At 41.5% G+C, this 17,028-nt stretch overlaps 1 protein-coding gene across 2 annotated transcripts in view; it reads right to left on the bottom strand.

Moving 5' to 3' along the window:
• RBFOX3 (RNA binding fox-1 homolog 3) overlaps positions 1-17,028 on the bottom strand; it is a 2,040,484-nt gene that overhangs the window by 1,553,801 nt on the left and 469,655 nt on the right. For both annotated transcript variants that reach the window (XM_085617449.1, XM_085617452.1), the window contains exon 2: positions 15,063-15,181. The gene's annotated coding sequence lies outside the window, so the exon portion shown is untranslated. The remainder of the gene's footprint in view (positions 1-15,062; positions 15,182-17,028) is intronic.

Genomic DNA, 17,028 nt, shown 5'->3' with positions numbered 1-17,028 from the left:
TTTTAAAAAGGGGCTTGAGGGATTGTCCCAAAAAAGAACAAAATTAAATTCAAAATGAATTTATAGGAATTTTACTTACTTACTTACCTCAAGTATGCTTACCATGTGTGGCAAAAGCATGCATGGTAAAGGCTGTGCTTTAAATGGGTGCATGGTAAAGGCATGTGTGGTATTGTAATAGATCCAGTTCCTTGCTTCTTAGTGACCGTTAATGCATGCCACACAGTCATTTCACATAGTGAAGCATGGGAGCACCATCACCGATTGTGATTAGTAACCATCACTTTCAGAGAGAAAGAGAAGTAAAGCCACAGTACGAATGAAAGTGACTAGCAATCCTTGCAAAACGTTAATAGGAAATGATCTAAATTACATATGTACTAAAAAGGTGAACCATAAAAATGAGTGATATTAACAGCTGCTATTTACAATGCTTAGAGATTTTATATTCATTGCTATAATTAATATTGTTAGTAGCTTGAGTAGTACTATTATTATTATTATTAGGAACACTAATGTTATTATTAATGGGAAGTAGCCTTATCCTTCAGATGTGCCCCACATGCTGACATGGTGGTGCCATATGTACATGGTGGATGGCATATTTGTTAAAAGTGGCAGAGTAGCTTCAAATACTTCAATGTATGACCCCAGCAGTCCATTGTCTACCCTGGATGTACCATCCTACTTTATTATTATAATCTTGCACCTAAGCAGTCACTGCTGAGGATTATAGTGTTTACAATTATATAATTAATGCTATCACAGAACAGCTTTTCAGTGGCGGCTGGCAGGAAATTAGGGTGATGGTGTTTAACAAAAAATAATAGAAAAACCAATTACCTTTTAAACAGCCACCATATTTCCCTTGTGTTGCCGCGCTTCTAGGAGCGATCTGACCCAGAAAGCATCCAGGCTCCCCATAGCCAATCACAATGCTGCAAAACAGCGTTATGATAGGTCTGAGCGCTGGTGTGGCACTTAGACGGGGAAAGGGTGCCTGTTCATGTTCCTCACCAGGCTGTGCATTACAGCCTGGTGGGGAAAGATGCAAAGTGCGCATGACTGTTTGGCCAGCAGAAGACGGCCGGCCAAGCAGTCATGCGCACTTGGAGTGTGCAAACCACTCCTCCCCATGTTGCCCCGCCCCGCCTGCCCTAACTTAGCCCCCTAGCAAAGAGAAATAAAATGATAATAACGAAGTTATTATAAAAAAAAATGTTGTGCTTTGCGAGCAGTGGGACGACACTCCTCCGCCTTCGTGGAGGAGCTGCCACTGAAGCTTTTTCAAATAGATAAAAGAACTTTAACGAGATGCAGTAACTTCATTCGATAGCCGCCATTGTCTTTTATATAACATTTTTAAGAAGATGTCTAGTAACGATAAGTGGTACTGCTGCCTAGTAGATACATGTCACAAGCATTGTGATTGGTCGCATTGCTTTGGATACTAAGTGATATACTAGTATAGGATCATATACTCAGTAATTTTATAAATATTCAGGCCAGAGTACTGGACAAATCTGTTATAATTAGCCTATTCCTCTTCTGATCAATTTGACTTTCCACAGTTTTTTGGAGTTTCCTTTTTACTTATCCAGTTGTCCCGAGACTTGGGCCTTTCAACTTTAAGTCTTGTTTATTATCAGCTACTCCATACAACACCCAGAATTGATTCTCTGACATATGAATATTATTACACATGTAAAGTACAAGATGATGTAATTCCATGTAAAATACGCGCTTTTAGACTCCACCTACCTTTTCTCTGCCGTGAGGGAAACGGCCTGCTAACTGCTCTTCGCGCCGTGAGGGGAACGGCTTTTGCATCTCATCTGCTGCCTCAGCGATGCTGCTGAGAAGGGGACCACACTTCCCACGATCCCCTGCTGGCGTGGCTTTGGGACGCCAGTAATAGCGACGCCTCTGCACAGATAAAAGCGCTCCCGCCCCACGCAACGCGGGACGCGCGCGGGAGGCGCCCGGGTGAAGCCCGGGCCAAGGGCGGGCACATCCTTGCCCGTCAGTGACCGATAGAGGCCGGGCAGGGCCCCCCTCTGACACTTATGAATTGAAATATATCTTATATTTAACATGGCGAGAAGGAAGATTGTTAAACCACCTAGTGAAAAATCATGCACTACCCTAGATTCTTATGTGGTTAAGGCAGTGCATGTTCTATCGGAGGAGATAGACCGTATGGAAAGGCGATTATCTATGGACCACAGTCAACTGGGTGGCGCACAGGGGAATGAGGTATCGGCATCCGCTAACCTATCGAGTGAGTCTAGCCCAGTTGATTTAATGATCAATTCGCGGATAACTTAGGAGCCACCTATGGTCATTGTCAATGAGGGAGACATCATCGAAGATTATACCCGGACATCTATGACTCCCACATTGTCTAGACTAGTGAGCCCATTGCTCATGGAAAAAAATAGGGGATGTGGTAGAAAGAATACCCTAGGACAGGGAAATCCTAAACCCAACCTTAGGCCAAAACAAGATAAAAAAGATAATTCTATAGGAAAATCAGGCCTATTAAGGGAAAAGTTGGTTAAAACAGTTCCTCTACAAAATGATTTAACCCTAGCAGTTATAACCGATAAAGTTATAGAACTACTTAGGCCGCTCTATGACAAATTAGATATCCTTATCAGAGAAGTTAACAAGATAGGTGGTTCCATTATAAAGGCTAATGAAAGACACGCTAGTGAGAGTAATAGGATGTAAATGTTAGAGGTTAATCCAACTCCTATTAATAATTGTTCTGTTAGAGAACTTAGCATTAACCCCAAGGATAGGCTCCTCATTACAAATGAGGCAAATGGGGCAAATCTAAAAGCTTCTAAAGCCCCGCTAATGAGTAGAACAACTGATAGCTATAGTTCAGCCACATTCCCGAGAGCTAGCGAAAGGGTAAAATTATGCAATTCCATCATACTGGGCTCCGTAAAATCGGGGGAGTTAAGAACCGCGACCTCTAGGGACGGAAGATCTCCTATGTCCGTAAACTTACCGCCAGAATGTAGTGCCTACGTTGCTGTCCTCACAAACGTACCTAAACTCCAAGCAGGACAGATAGAAGATCATGGCTCTCTCTTGAATAAAGTGGTGTTTTGGCTGACTAAAAACTGTGGATATCCAATAGCAGGGGTAAATCAGATCTTGACTACACGTAGAGTGAGCTGGGTCAGCCCATTACAAAAATGCTTTGAAGGCGATATTATTATCAATTTCGATCCCCAATATGGGTTAGTAACACCCTCAATAATGCACCCCTTCCTTCCTGTACGGAATATAATACCACCCATTTCCCTTTAGGGTATTTTTATAGACACTTAATGCCAACACAGGAAATTGATAGCCGACCCAGAAATAGATCCCCTCTAGCCCCTCTTGGATCCTGCTCCTTATTCCACCCCGCCATCCCATTGGCTAATAGATTCCAGGCTCTGAGTGACCTCGATATTAATGATTGACGTAAGGAACATCCACAGATGAACCAGGTACAACGGGTCAGATATGTATGTGTTGAATCTGTATGGGGAATGGAGGTTGATGAGATTACTAATTTAGGTAAGAAGGAACTTTTTGGGATAGAGCTGGGTGGTAGGTATACCTCTGGTATAACTCTGATATCTTCCACCTCTAACAACTATGTTTGTCCTTCTCTAACCCCTCCATCCCCCAATGATAAAGTGGATGACACTGCATTCCATTCGGAAGTTACTGAGGTCACCGAGCCTGAACCAGGTATCGGCTATTTAGTAACCTCATGGAATATGTCAGGTTTTAAGAGCAAGATAGGTTCCCCTGCATGGTCAGATTTTATTTCAGCCCAACATGATATTATATGCCTCCAAGAGACATGGTGCACGGAACTAGTCTATGTAGAGGGTTATACCACTCATTTGCTGCCGGCTTTGCCATCAACTTCAGGTAGAGCTAAGGGGGGACTTCTGATCATGATCACCACCAATCTGAAGAAATGTAACATTAAGTGCTGTATTACTGTTGGTGCTTACGCCCAGATTATGTGGTTGGAGTCCCTAGTGGGAAAAGATGTAATTCTGACCAACTTCTATAACAATGTGTTTAATTTAACCCAAGGGTCAGTTGTTTATGCCTTGGAGCGAGAAGTTGATAAGTTGATCAGTACCATCAGGAACCCGACCATTATTCTTTGGGTTGGAGATTTTAATATCCAGGCGTGTCCCTTATCCTTGACCAAAGTGTGTGGGCATAGGAGAGGGGGAAATGAAAATGATTATATGCATTTCCCCCACTGTGATTATGGTACTACTTTAAATAGTGTCATTGCTAAATTGGATCTGAATTTGTTGGGTTGTAGTATAGACAAAAATAATATGAAATGTCCCACATTCACAGAGAGAAATGTAAGGTCTAATATTGATCATATTTTAATTTCTAGCAATAAAGCACACCTGTTTTCCTCACCATGGGTAATGGAGCAATCCACAAGTGATCACAATAGTGTCTCCCTTAACCTATTTACTTGGGGATTTAAAAATCACAATGATGCATTTAATAGTCCATGTATTGCCCCAACTAGACCAAATGGCGTGCAGATAAAATGGACAGGTTTAGATCCATTAAAAATTCAGAGTGATGTTATTAAACAATGTCAGGATGAACTCCAACTCTGTTTAGGTAAGGAGATTGATCCTCAATTACTGCTTGAAAATTATATTAGGATCAATAAGGTCGTCGAGAACCTTCTAACGAAACCTGACCATAGCAAAAGAAAACCCAAGGTAGGCTGGTTCGAGAAGAACTGTACAGCGGCCCTACATCACCTTAAACAAGCCCTGGGGTGTAATCCACGAGATAGGGATATAATTAGGACTCTACGAGCAGAGTATAATTCTGCCCTGGAGACAAGAAAAGCTTAACTCTGCGATGACGCATGGGAAAAATTAAGCTACGCAGCTGATATAAAAAATAGCAAGCTATTCTGGGATACTGTTAATAGTTCCTTTTTGAAAGATGACCATGTACCAGAATTTAATTACCATATTACTTGTAACCTTGGGCAGAACACTTTTCAAATATTTTTAATTCTACCAATAGTAATACCATATCTGCTAAACCACATGATATGCCAGTTCAATGGCCAATTATACCTCTAATGATTAGTAGTGGGGAGGTCTTAGATGGTATATCCAGTAGTAAGGGTGGTAAGGCACCCGGCCCAGATGGTGTCCCGATAGACCTCTATAAAAACAATATGGATTTATGGTCACCTTTGTTAACTAGAGTATTTAATGTTGCTTCTGAAACAGAAATTCCAGCATCATGGGGCCAGTCAATAATAATCCCAATTTATAAGAAGGGGGTAAAGACTGATGCCCGTAATTACCGCCCAATCTCACTACTGGACTCTTCTATAAAGATTTTGAGTAGGGTCATGCTTTCTAGACTAGAAGATTGGGCTATAGAAAAGTCGATCCTCTCACAAGCCCAATATGAGTTTAGGAAAGGATTGGGAACATTGGAGCAGTGCGTAAATTTAGATCTTCTGATCGGGAAGTATACATTGGCAAAGGAGGGCAACCTATATTTATGCTTTGCCGATTTGAGTAGCGCTTTTGATTTAGTAGACCATTCGATCTTATGTCCTCTATTGCTAGAAATGGGTGCCCCAAAAGATATAGTTTACTTTCTAGCAAGATTATATGAAGCACTAACTAGTAAGGTGCGGTATGGATATTCAGGCGAGTATACCCCCCCTTTTAAAGTTAAGAGAGGTATCTGCCAGGGGTGTGTGCTGGCACCATTATTGTTTTCTTTATTTATTAATAATGTTGATGCCACCCTGAAAACATTTGAAGCTGACGCACCTAGGATTGAAGGAAACCCTATCCCAATTCTTTTATACGCGGACGACGCGGTTTTATTATCTCAGACCCCTATTGGGCTTCAGCGTCTTATCGACAATTTTACTATATTTATTACCAAAAGAAAACTTTTAATTAATAAATCAAAAACTTTTGTTATGGCTTGTAGCAAAAACCCAATAACAGCCAGACGATTTTACATAGAGGACTTTAAAGTTTTAACTGTAAAATCATTTTGTTATTTGGGTATTACATTTGCTGGAAATGGGTCATGGGCACAGGAACAGGAGAATGTCCGCTCTAAGATGGAGAGAAATACAAACGGCATTTTTAGATTTACTGCCAAATTGGGCCACCGTCGTATAAAAGACATGATGGCAATTTATGAGGCAAGATGCGTTTCTGCCGCTCTCTATGGTGCTGGTGTTTGGGGACATATCCAAGCGAATTCTCTTTTGCAAGCAGAAAATGTCTTTTTAAAACGCTTACTGTGTGCCCCACCTCTGCTTCGACGGAACTCATTCACCGGGAAGTGGGCATTGCTTATATATCAGACATTGTCTCATTACGACCCCTCCTATTATGGAAATCAATTTGGTCAAAGGAAGAGACAAAGTTCTGCCAATCTATTATACGGGATTGTGTCAAAATGGAGAATTGTCTAAAAATACCATGGCTTAAATACATCTCGCATTGGTACAAAACCCTATTTAATTATGATATACGGCTGGACCCTGGGCGCATAGCCTCTGTCACTAAAAATGAGATAAAATCAATTTTTTTATCACAGCAATTGAAGGCCCGTTTTAATGTAATCAACAAGCAAACTACCTTTATGCTCTACCAGCAACTGGAAATTAAAGAGGGTTTCCAATCTTACTTGTCAGTCGTGACAAGAGCATCGCACCGATATGTACTGACACATTTAAGATTGGGTACAATACATCACCTTGTTAATTTTCCAGTTATGAAACAGAGTACTGTTCAACGATGCCCATGTGATGGTATATCCCACCAAAGCTGCTGCCATTTCTTATTAATTTGCAAATTTTATCTTAATTTTAGAATGTTTTATCTGAAACCTTTTTTCTTATTTTATAACATAAGGTCGGCTAAAGATGCCATGAAATTGCTTTTTAAATTAGAAGATCCAGGATTGTGTTTTTATTTAGCTACATTTATCCTGAAATCCATTGATATTTGATAGTTGGTCTATCCGGATTTTTACATGTACTATATTTTTGCATTTGCACTTTTGTTTTTGTCTAGTTACATTTTCAACTAAATCTACTAGTCTTAGGCAATTAATGCCTATTGCTATTGATTGTCAGTATATAAGGATATTTTTTGTACTGTAATATTGCACTTGCACTTTCTGTACTAAGACTTTCACATGCCTACGAAGTCCCATGTATTTATATCAAGGATAGTCCTGTTTTTACATGATGACTGATATTATGTCTGTGCTTATATGGTTGATGTATATTAACCGAATAAAAGCTTTGAATCGACATGGTAGAATATATTGCTTTTATTGTCTAAATCCAATATATTGGATACATGATACCCTATGTGCTGCTAAAACGTGCTACATTTGTTGGATCTGTCCCTCTGTGTCTTCTCTTCCATTCTGTTTGCAACCCTCCTCCTTGTTTAATTCCCCACCTTCTCTAATCCATATCCTCGTTTCCTCTCTTGAGCATCCTTCCCCTTTCCAGGATGGCCGCCATCTTTCCCATCTGGGACCATTCTTCTTTTTTATATCACAAGCACGCCCACTTCCGGTCTTCTAATTATCGGTGTGCATGGCCCTTGGCAGAAATAACTTGTTCCTACCAAGAGCCGCACGCTACTGCGTGTTCCGAACCGTGAGCACTCACTTCGCTGCCAAGAGCAGCACTTCGCTGCTACCCCCGACCCGCGATTCCGCATCCTTGCAACCTGGAGGAAATTGACCCGCGTTACGGGTCGTAGCATCTCACGCTGCCGGATATACTCTGCACAAGCACCGGTTGGTGCCGTATCACTATTCTACCAGGTAACCACAATTATCACACTTTCTTGTTTTTTGTTATTTCGCATTGGTCTCTTCATCATTTTAGTCCCCCATTTTTTTCCTAGACACCCATATTATACCAGACCAACCACCTTGGTTCGCAAATCCTCATGATGTAATTCTACATTATTGAGCTGGTAAGGATGCTCTGTTATGCCTGATATTGTTATCACTAGAGGCCTTACATGGTCGTCTTAACTAGTTCTATCTGTTTTTTCAGGCTGCAATTTTGACCCCTGACGCACTCGTGGCATTACACTGAAAGCAATTACTAATACGGTTCCCCCCTGCATAGGGAAGCACCTTATTATTGCAAAATTGCACTATGTAATACTGTCAGACTATGCACAGAGGTATCACTTTTGAGCATGACTCATAGTTACTATGACAGCATTTTCATTGCAACAGTTATTAGTTGCACGTCCTTTCTTCAAGGGCATGCATGGTATGGGAGACTGCTGTGTTATTAATTTTATTATTGATTCTAATTTTTTTATTACTGATTCTCATTTTGGGTCTTTTCTTTTCTTTCTTTCCTTCTCTCTCTTTTATTATTTTTCTTTACTTTTCTTATCCTTGTATTCTCTTTTTGTGACAGGCATTTCTTCTCTCTGAAATATATTTCAAGTCCTGATGATGGTACCCATATTTCAATGAGGGATTGAAATGTCGTCGACCAAAAAGTACCATGACTATTTCAAATGTGTTTTATAGTGAGATAAATAGCATGGTTACCTTATGAAAATACGTGGTGTTAATTCAATACTTGTGGAATCACGCTGTAAATGTCTGAGTTTTTTGGTTATATATTTTGTTCAGTTTTCCTGTCTTTCTCTCAAGCCCTCATGGCTTTCTGTTTTTTTCTGAATATTTATTAAATTACTGAGTATATGATCCTATTCTAGGCTGCTATAGACATTATTTATTTTCTATATGTATTGTCGGAAATATTTCTCTGGAAGGGACCTTATGTTCCTCTACATATAACCTTACCGATGGTCCCTCTCACATCCTGGAGTTCCCTTGTCTATGATAACTTGGATGTTAAGTGAGTCGTAGAGTAGTACATGTCACAGTGAGTACTTTTCAGTATGTGCTTTTGCATACAATGCTAGAGTATACGTTTGCCTACAATATTGCCAGTCCATACAGGAAATAACTAATATCATGTAATGAGGGTCACGGAATTTGCAACAAATGATGTTAAATTATACTAATGCGTGAAAAAAACTTCATATATAATGTCACTGCCAGGCCTTTGTTGATACTGGGGTTATACTCTAGGACTGCAAATTCAAAAGTACAGTTTGCTCTTCTTTATATACTCACCATCATTTGTAGAGTGTGTGACATGAATATGGTTTTCATGCACACATGCATAAATCCAATACAAAACAGCTGAACATGTGATGCAGCTCGAGTTACACAATCACATAATGATAATGGCATCAGCTCAAATGGATAGCCTTGAATCTTGCCTGCTCCAGTGTTACTGGCACTCGGCCTTCATCAGCATATGTCAGCAGGAAACTCTTGCGTATGACTTCTATCCTGAGCGCGGGTAAGAGTCAATGCAAGAAACATTGAAGAAGCTGCTCAAGTCAATCTTGATCTCAAAACCAAAGAAATGAGGAAACTGTTAAAATCATGGAGCTGTCTACATTTTACTTTCTTGGGGAGATCAAACGTCGTCAAAATGTCCATTCTACCAAAGTTCACATTCATATTCAATGCAATCCCTTTGGAGTTTAATTCTGTGAGTATAAGAAAGTGAAATCATTTCCTTTATCTGGGAATCTAAAGGGGTAAGAATAGCCTGGAGAAAGCTTTGCCAAAAGAAATGTCGCGAGGGGATCGCCAGCCCAGATTTAGCCACGTATTATAAAGCTTTTCATTTTAAAAATATCTGGATTTTATTTCTTGCCCGCGAGTCCTATCCTGCCTACGGGAAAGCTGTAACCAATCATGATCAATGTCTTTATAAGTTCGGCCCCCCAAATATTTTAAAAAGATTAGATTGAAGGTATTAAGATCAGCATATAAAACTTGATCCGAGATAAGTAAAATATGGAAGTTTCCGTATTATAGTCCTCTGGCTCCAATATGGAACTCGCCGGGCACTCCAGACTGTCTGAAAGACGCCCTAGCAAGACCTCTGAAGAAAGCAGGAATAGAGAAGTGGGGAGACCTTCTCAAAAATGGGAATCTTAAACACTGGGACATCCTAGCGGAAAGAACTAACAACAATATATCAAGATTCAAATACTACCAGATGGCCAGCTGGGCCAGAGGACGAGAGACACTACCGGACCCTTGCAGGAAGCTGGAGGAGGATTTACTGAAAAACCCAACTCGAAAGGATGTTTCGATGTGGTACTGGTACTTGATCAAGGGAAACAAGACCGATTTTGACATACCCGAAGACGTTTGGAAGAAAATCTTTCCGGCTCAAGACTTGCAACATTCTTGGCAAGTATCTTGCACTTTTTTATGGTATATTATTGTTTCTGCACCTCTTAGGAGAAATCATCTTTTTACTTTGCATAGGTCGTATTGGACACCCAAAAAATTGTCAAAGATGAATGAATACACAGATGATGAAAAAATGTCCCAAATGCGGAGAGTTGAAGGCCAATGACATACACATGTTCTACACATGCACTCACCTTGACATTTACTGCCACGCAGTTGGTAAGATTGTTGACAAAGTTCTAGATTTTAACGTCAAGGTAAGCTCTTTCACTATCATATTTGGCATTTTAGACACGGCTGATTCTAGCAATAATTTAAGTAAAAATCAGAACCATTTTTTATTTTTATCTAAGTTACTAGCTAGACGTGAGGTGTGTGTTGACGATTGGGTTAGGGCAATGAACAAGTTTAGAAAGTTGGATGATCTGAGAGGAAACAGCAAACACACTAAATTTTGGGAACTTTGGGACAGGGCTAGGTAGTAGGGTAGGAAGGGAAATCCTATGATTTAAACAATACGATCAAGCAACTTCTTGAGTTTTCCTAAGGTGGTACACTGCTCGATCAAACTTATTGGAATTTGCTGGTTCTTATGACATGGCTTAACCTTGCCTCTCTGGGCCTTCATCCGTGCACGATTAAGAGGTGACCCTGTTGCCATTATGATAAAGACCGTATAAATGAGGATTAAAAAAAAAAAAAAAAAAGAAAAGAGCCAATGCATGGGCCCACACATCGAAGCCATGATGAACGCGGATATGATCTAGGCTCAGACACCCAGCTCTACAGTGGAAAAACATGGGGTTTGACCTGTGCAGTAAGGAATGAGTTGGTCTGCACGGTTATTGTACTTGCTCCTATTAACAGTTTTTTGGGGGGGAGTTTTATATAGCTCAAACTAGGTTTCAGAGCGCTTTACATGAGCACCAATTGCATTGCAGACAGACACATTAATGTTTTTGTTAGGCACGAGGAGAGTAAGTGATTTGCCCAGCATCACAGTCTGTTGAGCGTCCCTGCCAAGACTCGAACCCGGTTTCCCAGCTTCAAGGTCTACCGCCCTAGCTCTTAGGCAACATCCTCTCCCCTATTTATTAGGCCACGTTTATTTATCTACCTGGCAAAAATATAAATGCACATTCAAACATAAACACGCAAATGGCATTGTGTTTGTTTTCTTATACCCAGATCACATATAAACCAAAACTATAACGTGATTCATGCTAGCCTATTAAATTAAGCCGTTTTATGTAAAATACTATAACTGATATAATCAATTTATAATGAAAGTGCCAAAAGCAATAATGAAGTGTATCATAACATTAATTTGTGCAATGATAGGTTTGAATTAATGTAATTAGATTACTTTCTAATTAATCTGGTCATTGATTAGAAACTGTTCGAAGGCATACGTTAAACTGTTTAATAACTATCTATAAGAAAATATTCTCACAATGCCGTTTACAAGCTATAGGGAGCTACAAAACAATTGTTATATTATACAGCTTCTAAATGGAGAAACTTGCCAATGTTTAATCCCATCACTGTATAATCTCTGCGAGGGCATCTAGCTGCAATCTGTGACAGTGTAAAACCCACTCAGTCTCTATGAGGAATTCTACCCGGTGCACATGCAGTCTTTCTTCTCTATTTACTTTCTGTGAGCACATCTACTTGTCCATAGCCTGCAGTCTTCGGTCTCAATGCAGCTTTTACAAAGACATCTGGTCTGTGCATACACCACTCTCGTCTCTATATATTTACTTGTGAGGAAATCTTGTTGCTGACAGTGGTACCCTGGCGTTTCATCTCTGTGCAGTGTCTATGATAATATATGCTCACTGCAATTGTGGCACATTCTGTGGCATTATTATTTAGCTATTTTGGTATATCCATGCACATTGATAGGAAAGGGGCGCCTATGCTTTAAAGTACATTTTTTAACAAAGAAACATTCAGCAGAACACATTCAAAATATTATGCGCCAAAATAAATGCCTTCGTCATTGCTCTTTCTACCTCCCAGAGTAAAACAATGTGTGTAAAGCAGTTTTGACCTAGCAGAAGCTGCTTATAATAAAAGTTGCATCGCTTTTATTCTGTGCATCTATGGTATATTACCGCTAAGGCTCACAATTTCCGTTTTAACTGATATTTACAGATAAATACAAGTATCTATTTTCTGATCTGTCTTTTAAATATGGATAACACCAGAATTTATATTGTTTTTTTTGTAATTCTAAGCGTTGTCCGTGACAGCCAAAGACTGCGCAGATTGACTGATAAGGGAGTTACAAGAGAAAACGTTTCCTAATGAGGCTTGAACAGTGGTAGATGTGCACAAGACTGATGCTCAAACATGCAGGTTATCACAACAGTGTATTGATTCATCAGCTGTGTGCATTCATATCATTGAAACCTGTCAGGCATTCAAGTATGGGAGTACATTTGTTGGTTAAAAAAGTGGAAATCTACTAGTTTCAGCTTCACGTTTTTACAGAACCTCAAATAAATACCGGATAAACACAGTTAATTTAGCAAAAAATAAATATGGATAAATACAGACGGAAATGGCAAAAAAACATAAATACCATAAAACTGGGAGCCCAAATCACAACTTGTGTCAGTTTTGGGTTTACCCTGTGCTCACATAATGTGGCCACTTGACGCACTCCATTCCATAAAGAGACTTCCCTGTAGAACAGTACACTACATTTCAACTGTATTAAATATGTGTCTCACTAGGAGGCAAATTAGGATTCAAAACATAGGACATTAAAAATGATTAAATCTTTTTTGTGATTCTTCCACATTCTGTTTGCCATCTTGAAATAACTGGTGCTTTGAGAACAGCGCCTGGGGTAGACATTGCTTTGAGAACGTTGTCTTTCATGTAATCATGAATTTGCATGAACAGCGAAAAGACCATTTTCATCACAAGGAAAGAAACGTTCTTACCTCCATATTTAAATAAAATCCACGTTGTGTGGGTTTTCTTTCCTACTGCACACAAAAACGGTTCACCGAGTCCATTGGGGGAGGGGTTGTACACCACTGGGGCACTATGCCCTCCATGATTATGACTACAAGTTTGCAAACACAGCTTCCATCAGCAAAAGACTTTGCTAATTAGGTTCTGTTTTATTCATGAAATATGTTTATAGACTGTCACTTGCAGCTCCACAGGCTGTGGATCCAGGGCTATGCCAAAGGCCAGGTCTAGTGCCCAAGGCCCACGCGGGTTGGCTGTGCACTGAAGGATGGAAGGGCACGGGGACTGGTCGCAGAGGAACAGTGTCCGCAGGGATCAACCAAAGGTTGCGTGTAGTGGGCGCTGTGTAAATGATGGTTCTGCATGCAAGGCGTAGTTAGAGGACCATCCTGCCGCTGGGTCCTGCTGAGCATGGACGAGGCTGTACCTTGAGGACTCTGAAGGGAAGTGAAACGGGCACAGTCCACAGCAGAATGTCATGCCATCATGCTGTGCTTAGTGGATAATGTCAGGGGTCTCATGTGTATTACAATAAAACCAAACACACTCAAGGGAAAAAAGCCTTGCTAAAGATAGGCCACGCAATAAGAAACAGAAGAGGTGACATAATTATAATCCAGAGTTGAACATCTGAAATGTATCAGTTATGGTGAGCTACAGAACCACAGCTCCCACATCCAGCCAATGCACTAGTCACACTAGAGGGAATGAATATGAAGCACACAGCTACACGAAGGCTTCTCAGGGCTAGGAGAAATGCCACTGGAGAGGAAACACACACATGTAAATGATAAGAGAAAAGCCAAGTTTTAAGATTTTTTTTTATAGTATGATCATGTTGAGATCTCAGGGGTGAAGAGAGTGAATTCCATAATTTGACCATGAGGTAGGAGTCTGATCTGCCTCCCCGGGGGACAAACTTGATGGTTGGAATGCTCATCAGATGTTTGAATTCTGATCTGATATGGTGGAGAGATTTGTACAAATGGATTTTGGTCCTAAGATACGCAAGTCCAGTTTATGAAGAGCTTCTGGGCACATCAGAGCAGCCCAAGACATGGCGTGCCCATTTCGCAATGAGACTTTCGACTTGTAAATTCACCCATGCTAAGTCTCTAAACTTCTGATGGAATCTCCGCTTTCGGGGCGGATCTCCTCACTGCAGTGCTCAATCGCGAATATTTCGCCCCAAGTACGGAAACTCTTCACTCGTAACTTTTCGAGTCCTAAAGCCAGTGCCGTAGATACTTGAGTGGGGCCCCCTGCAGGAGGTTCGCCATGCTCCGGACACAGTCAGGATCTGTAATGCCAGGGGCCCGCCTCCCGTGCACAGTGCTGGAGAGGGCCCCTAGAGCTCAGCCCCCCAACCCCCGCACCGCGGGGACTACGAGGGTTAATATTACACCACTGCCAAAGTCCTTTTGTGAATCGAGCCCTGAGATCTTTTTAAATGTCGGTGATTGACATACATTCACCTCCAGCTGACAACAAAAAAATGCTGCTACTCCCTGTGCAAAATGCTGCAAGCAAGACAAGATTTCAATGAAAGACAGGCATAGATAGAGTGGTACGACTGCGCTGCGGCTCAACAGATGCAATCATGCAAACACATCTCAAGGGGTTTAGCTCCCACGGGGCAGTGTCCCTGAAAGCACAGCCCTGGCACAGAACTCCTTCCATACCTGGATGCCCTTGGATCCGCCAGCTCCCTGTGGTCCCGGATCCCACGTGCTCGCCTCTTCCTGCGGGGCGGTCACAGGCTCTCAGTCACTGTCCCCATCGTCCTTTCTCAATTGCGAATCTGTGGAACGAGTGATAAAAACAATTTTGAAACATAAACCCACCGTGCAGAAGTTCATTCTAACAGTGCCATGTCTTTATTTCTGTATCCCTAGTGCCTCTCGCTCTCCTACCAGGGTGGACAGGCTGAGCTTTGCAGAAGACTGGTGGTGCCCTACTGGCCTTTCATACGCAGTTCTCCTGACTCTACCAGGCACTGCCCCAGTCGGTCCCACCTGCCTTTCGGAGGCACCAGCCTGATATGAAATCTGCCATCCCCGGATATGCCAGGTCACTCATGTTCATGCCTCTGGCAGTCACTCGCTCACCCTTTACCACACGGGCCCAGCCGCGTCCAGCAAGCCGAGATACAGCTGCCCACTTTCACTCTCACAAGACACCTGCAGCAAAATGAAAGGACAGTGAACAAGGCAGGGTCAATTCCGGCCTGAAAAGTCCACTGACTTCTGCAGAATGAACCCAGCCCGCAGAGACCCCAGCAAGATGCAGACGCTGCAGGGAGGTCGAGGCTTTTCACTCCAAGGACCCACAGACCGAGGCTGATGTCTTCTTGGAGGACTCCTCTCTCATCCAACACACTACTCAAACGGTGCTCCAAGGCCAGGCACTGGGGTGTGCGTAGAACCCCTCTCTCAATCTCTGATCAGCCCCACCAAGCTTCCTTACAACTCGCCAAAGAAGGGGTCGAGATGAAAGGCCTGACACGCTGGATGTCTGCCTGATAAACGTGGACTCTGGCCTAGAATCCTTTATACCTGATGCTGGCAGTGTAGCTAACTCATGAGCACACTCACCTATTCAATAAAGCGGAGCAGACACCGCCCTTCACTCTTTAGACAAATGGATTGCAATCAGCCCCCTCTTTGAGGGACTGGGCCCGCCACTTGTTAATACCCCACTCTTCAACCTACAGTACCACCGGCTTAGCGCCCATCTCGGTGGGTAATGCTCTGAATAGACCACAAGTTCAAGATTAGTGCTCTGCAAAGCATTAACAATAAATTCATAAATTGGCAATGGGAACCCCAGTACGGCATATGGTTGCGAAGAAGCACTGGACTCAAGCCTCCTCTCTTCCCTGCAAATCCTGCAACCCTCTCTTCCAGGCATTTCCAAACCTCCTTTTACCCGGGCAGACCCTGCTTCCTACCACTCAGTCAGCCATAATCGGATCACTGACAGAATATCGGAAACAGAAATATCTTGTGGACATACTATTGTGTCAAAAATATGGAAGACCAAAATATCAAAAAGGTAAGTCCAAATAGGTAAGTATAGATTTACTATCCGTAACTCCACATTTATGTACCTTGAAGAGATATTTATATATATATATATATATATATATATATATATATATATATATATATATATATATATATATATATATATATATATATATATAGATAGATATATAGATATATATAGATATGGTCAAGGTACATAAATGTGGAGTCATATATAGTAAAACGTTGCTCACCTGTGGAAACTTATCTTCACAGTATATTTGTCCTCGATATTCTTGACACAATATTTTGTCCCACGATATTTCTGTTTACGATATTCTGTCTAAGCATCCCTTCTTTCCCAATGCTTGAAATCCATTGTCTTCACGTTGGCTCTGTTCCCCTCTCAGCACTTTTCATTGTTGCCTGCCTCTTCCAAGGCTCAGCTGTCCACCTTACCCCCTGTCTTGCCTAAGGGCTACCCTCTTTCTCCTTGACAACCTTTCTATTGCAGGGGTCTGCCCAGTGGCTCTCTTCCCATGCGTAGTTAGACCTGATCTGTCACTGCCTTTTACAGAATCAAACTAGGCATGGTTAACACTCACAAACTCTCAACACAGAT

Source organism: Triturus cristatus, chromosome 7 (assembly GCF_964204655.1).
Source record: "Triturus cristatus chromosome 7, aTriCri1.1, whole genome shotgun sequence".
Lineage (NCBI taxonomy): Eukaryota > Metazoa > Chordata > Amphibia > Caudata > Salamandridae > Triturus > Triturus cristatus.
Note: the sequence above shows the minus strand (reverse complement) of the source record. Positions and strands in the feature narration are given on the sequence as shown.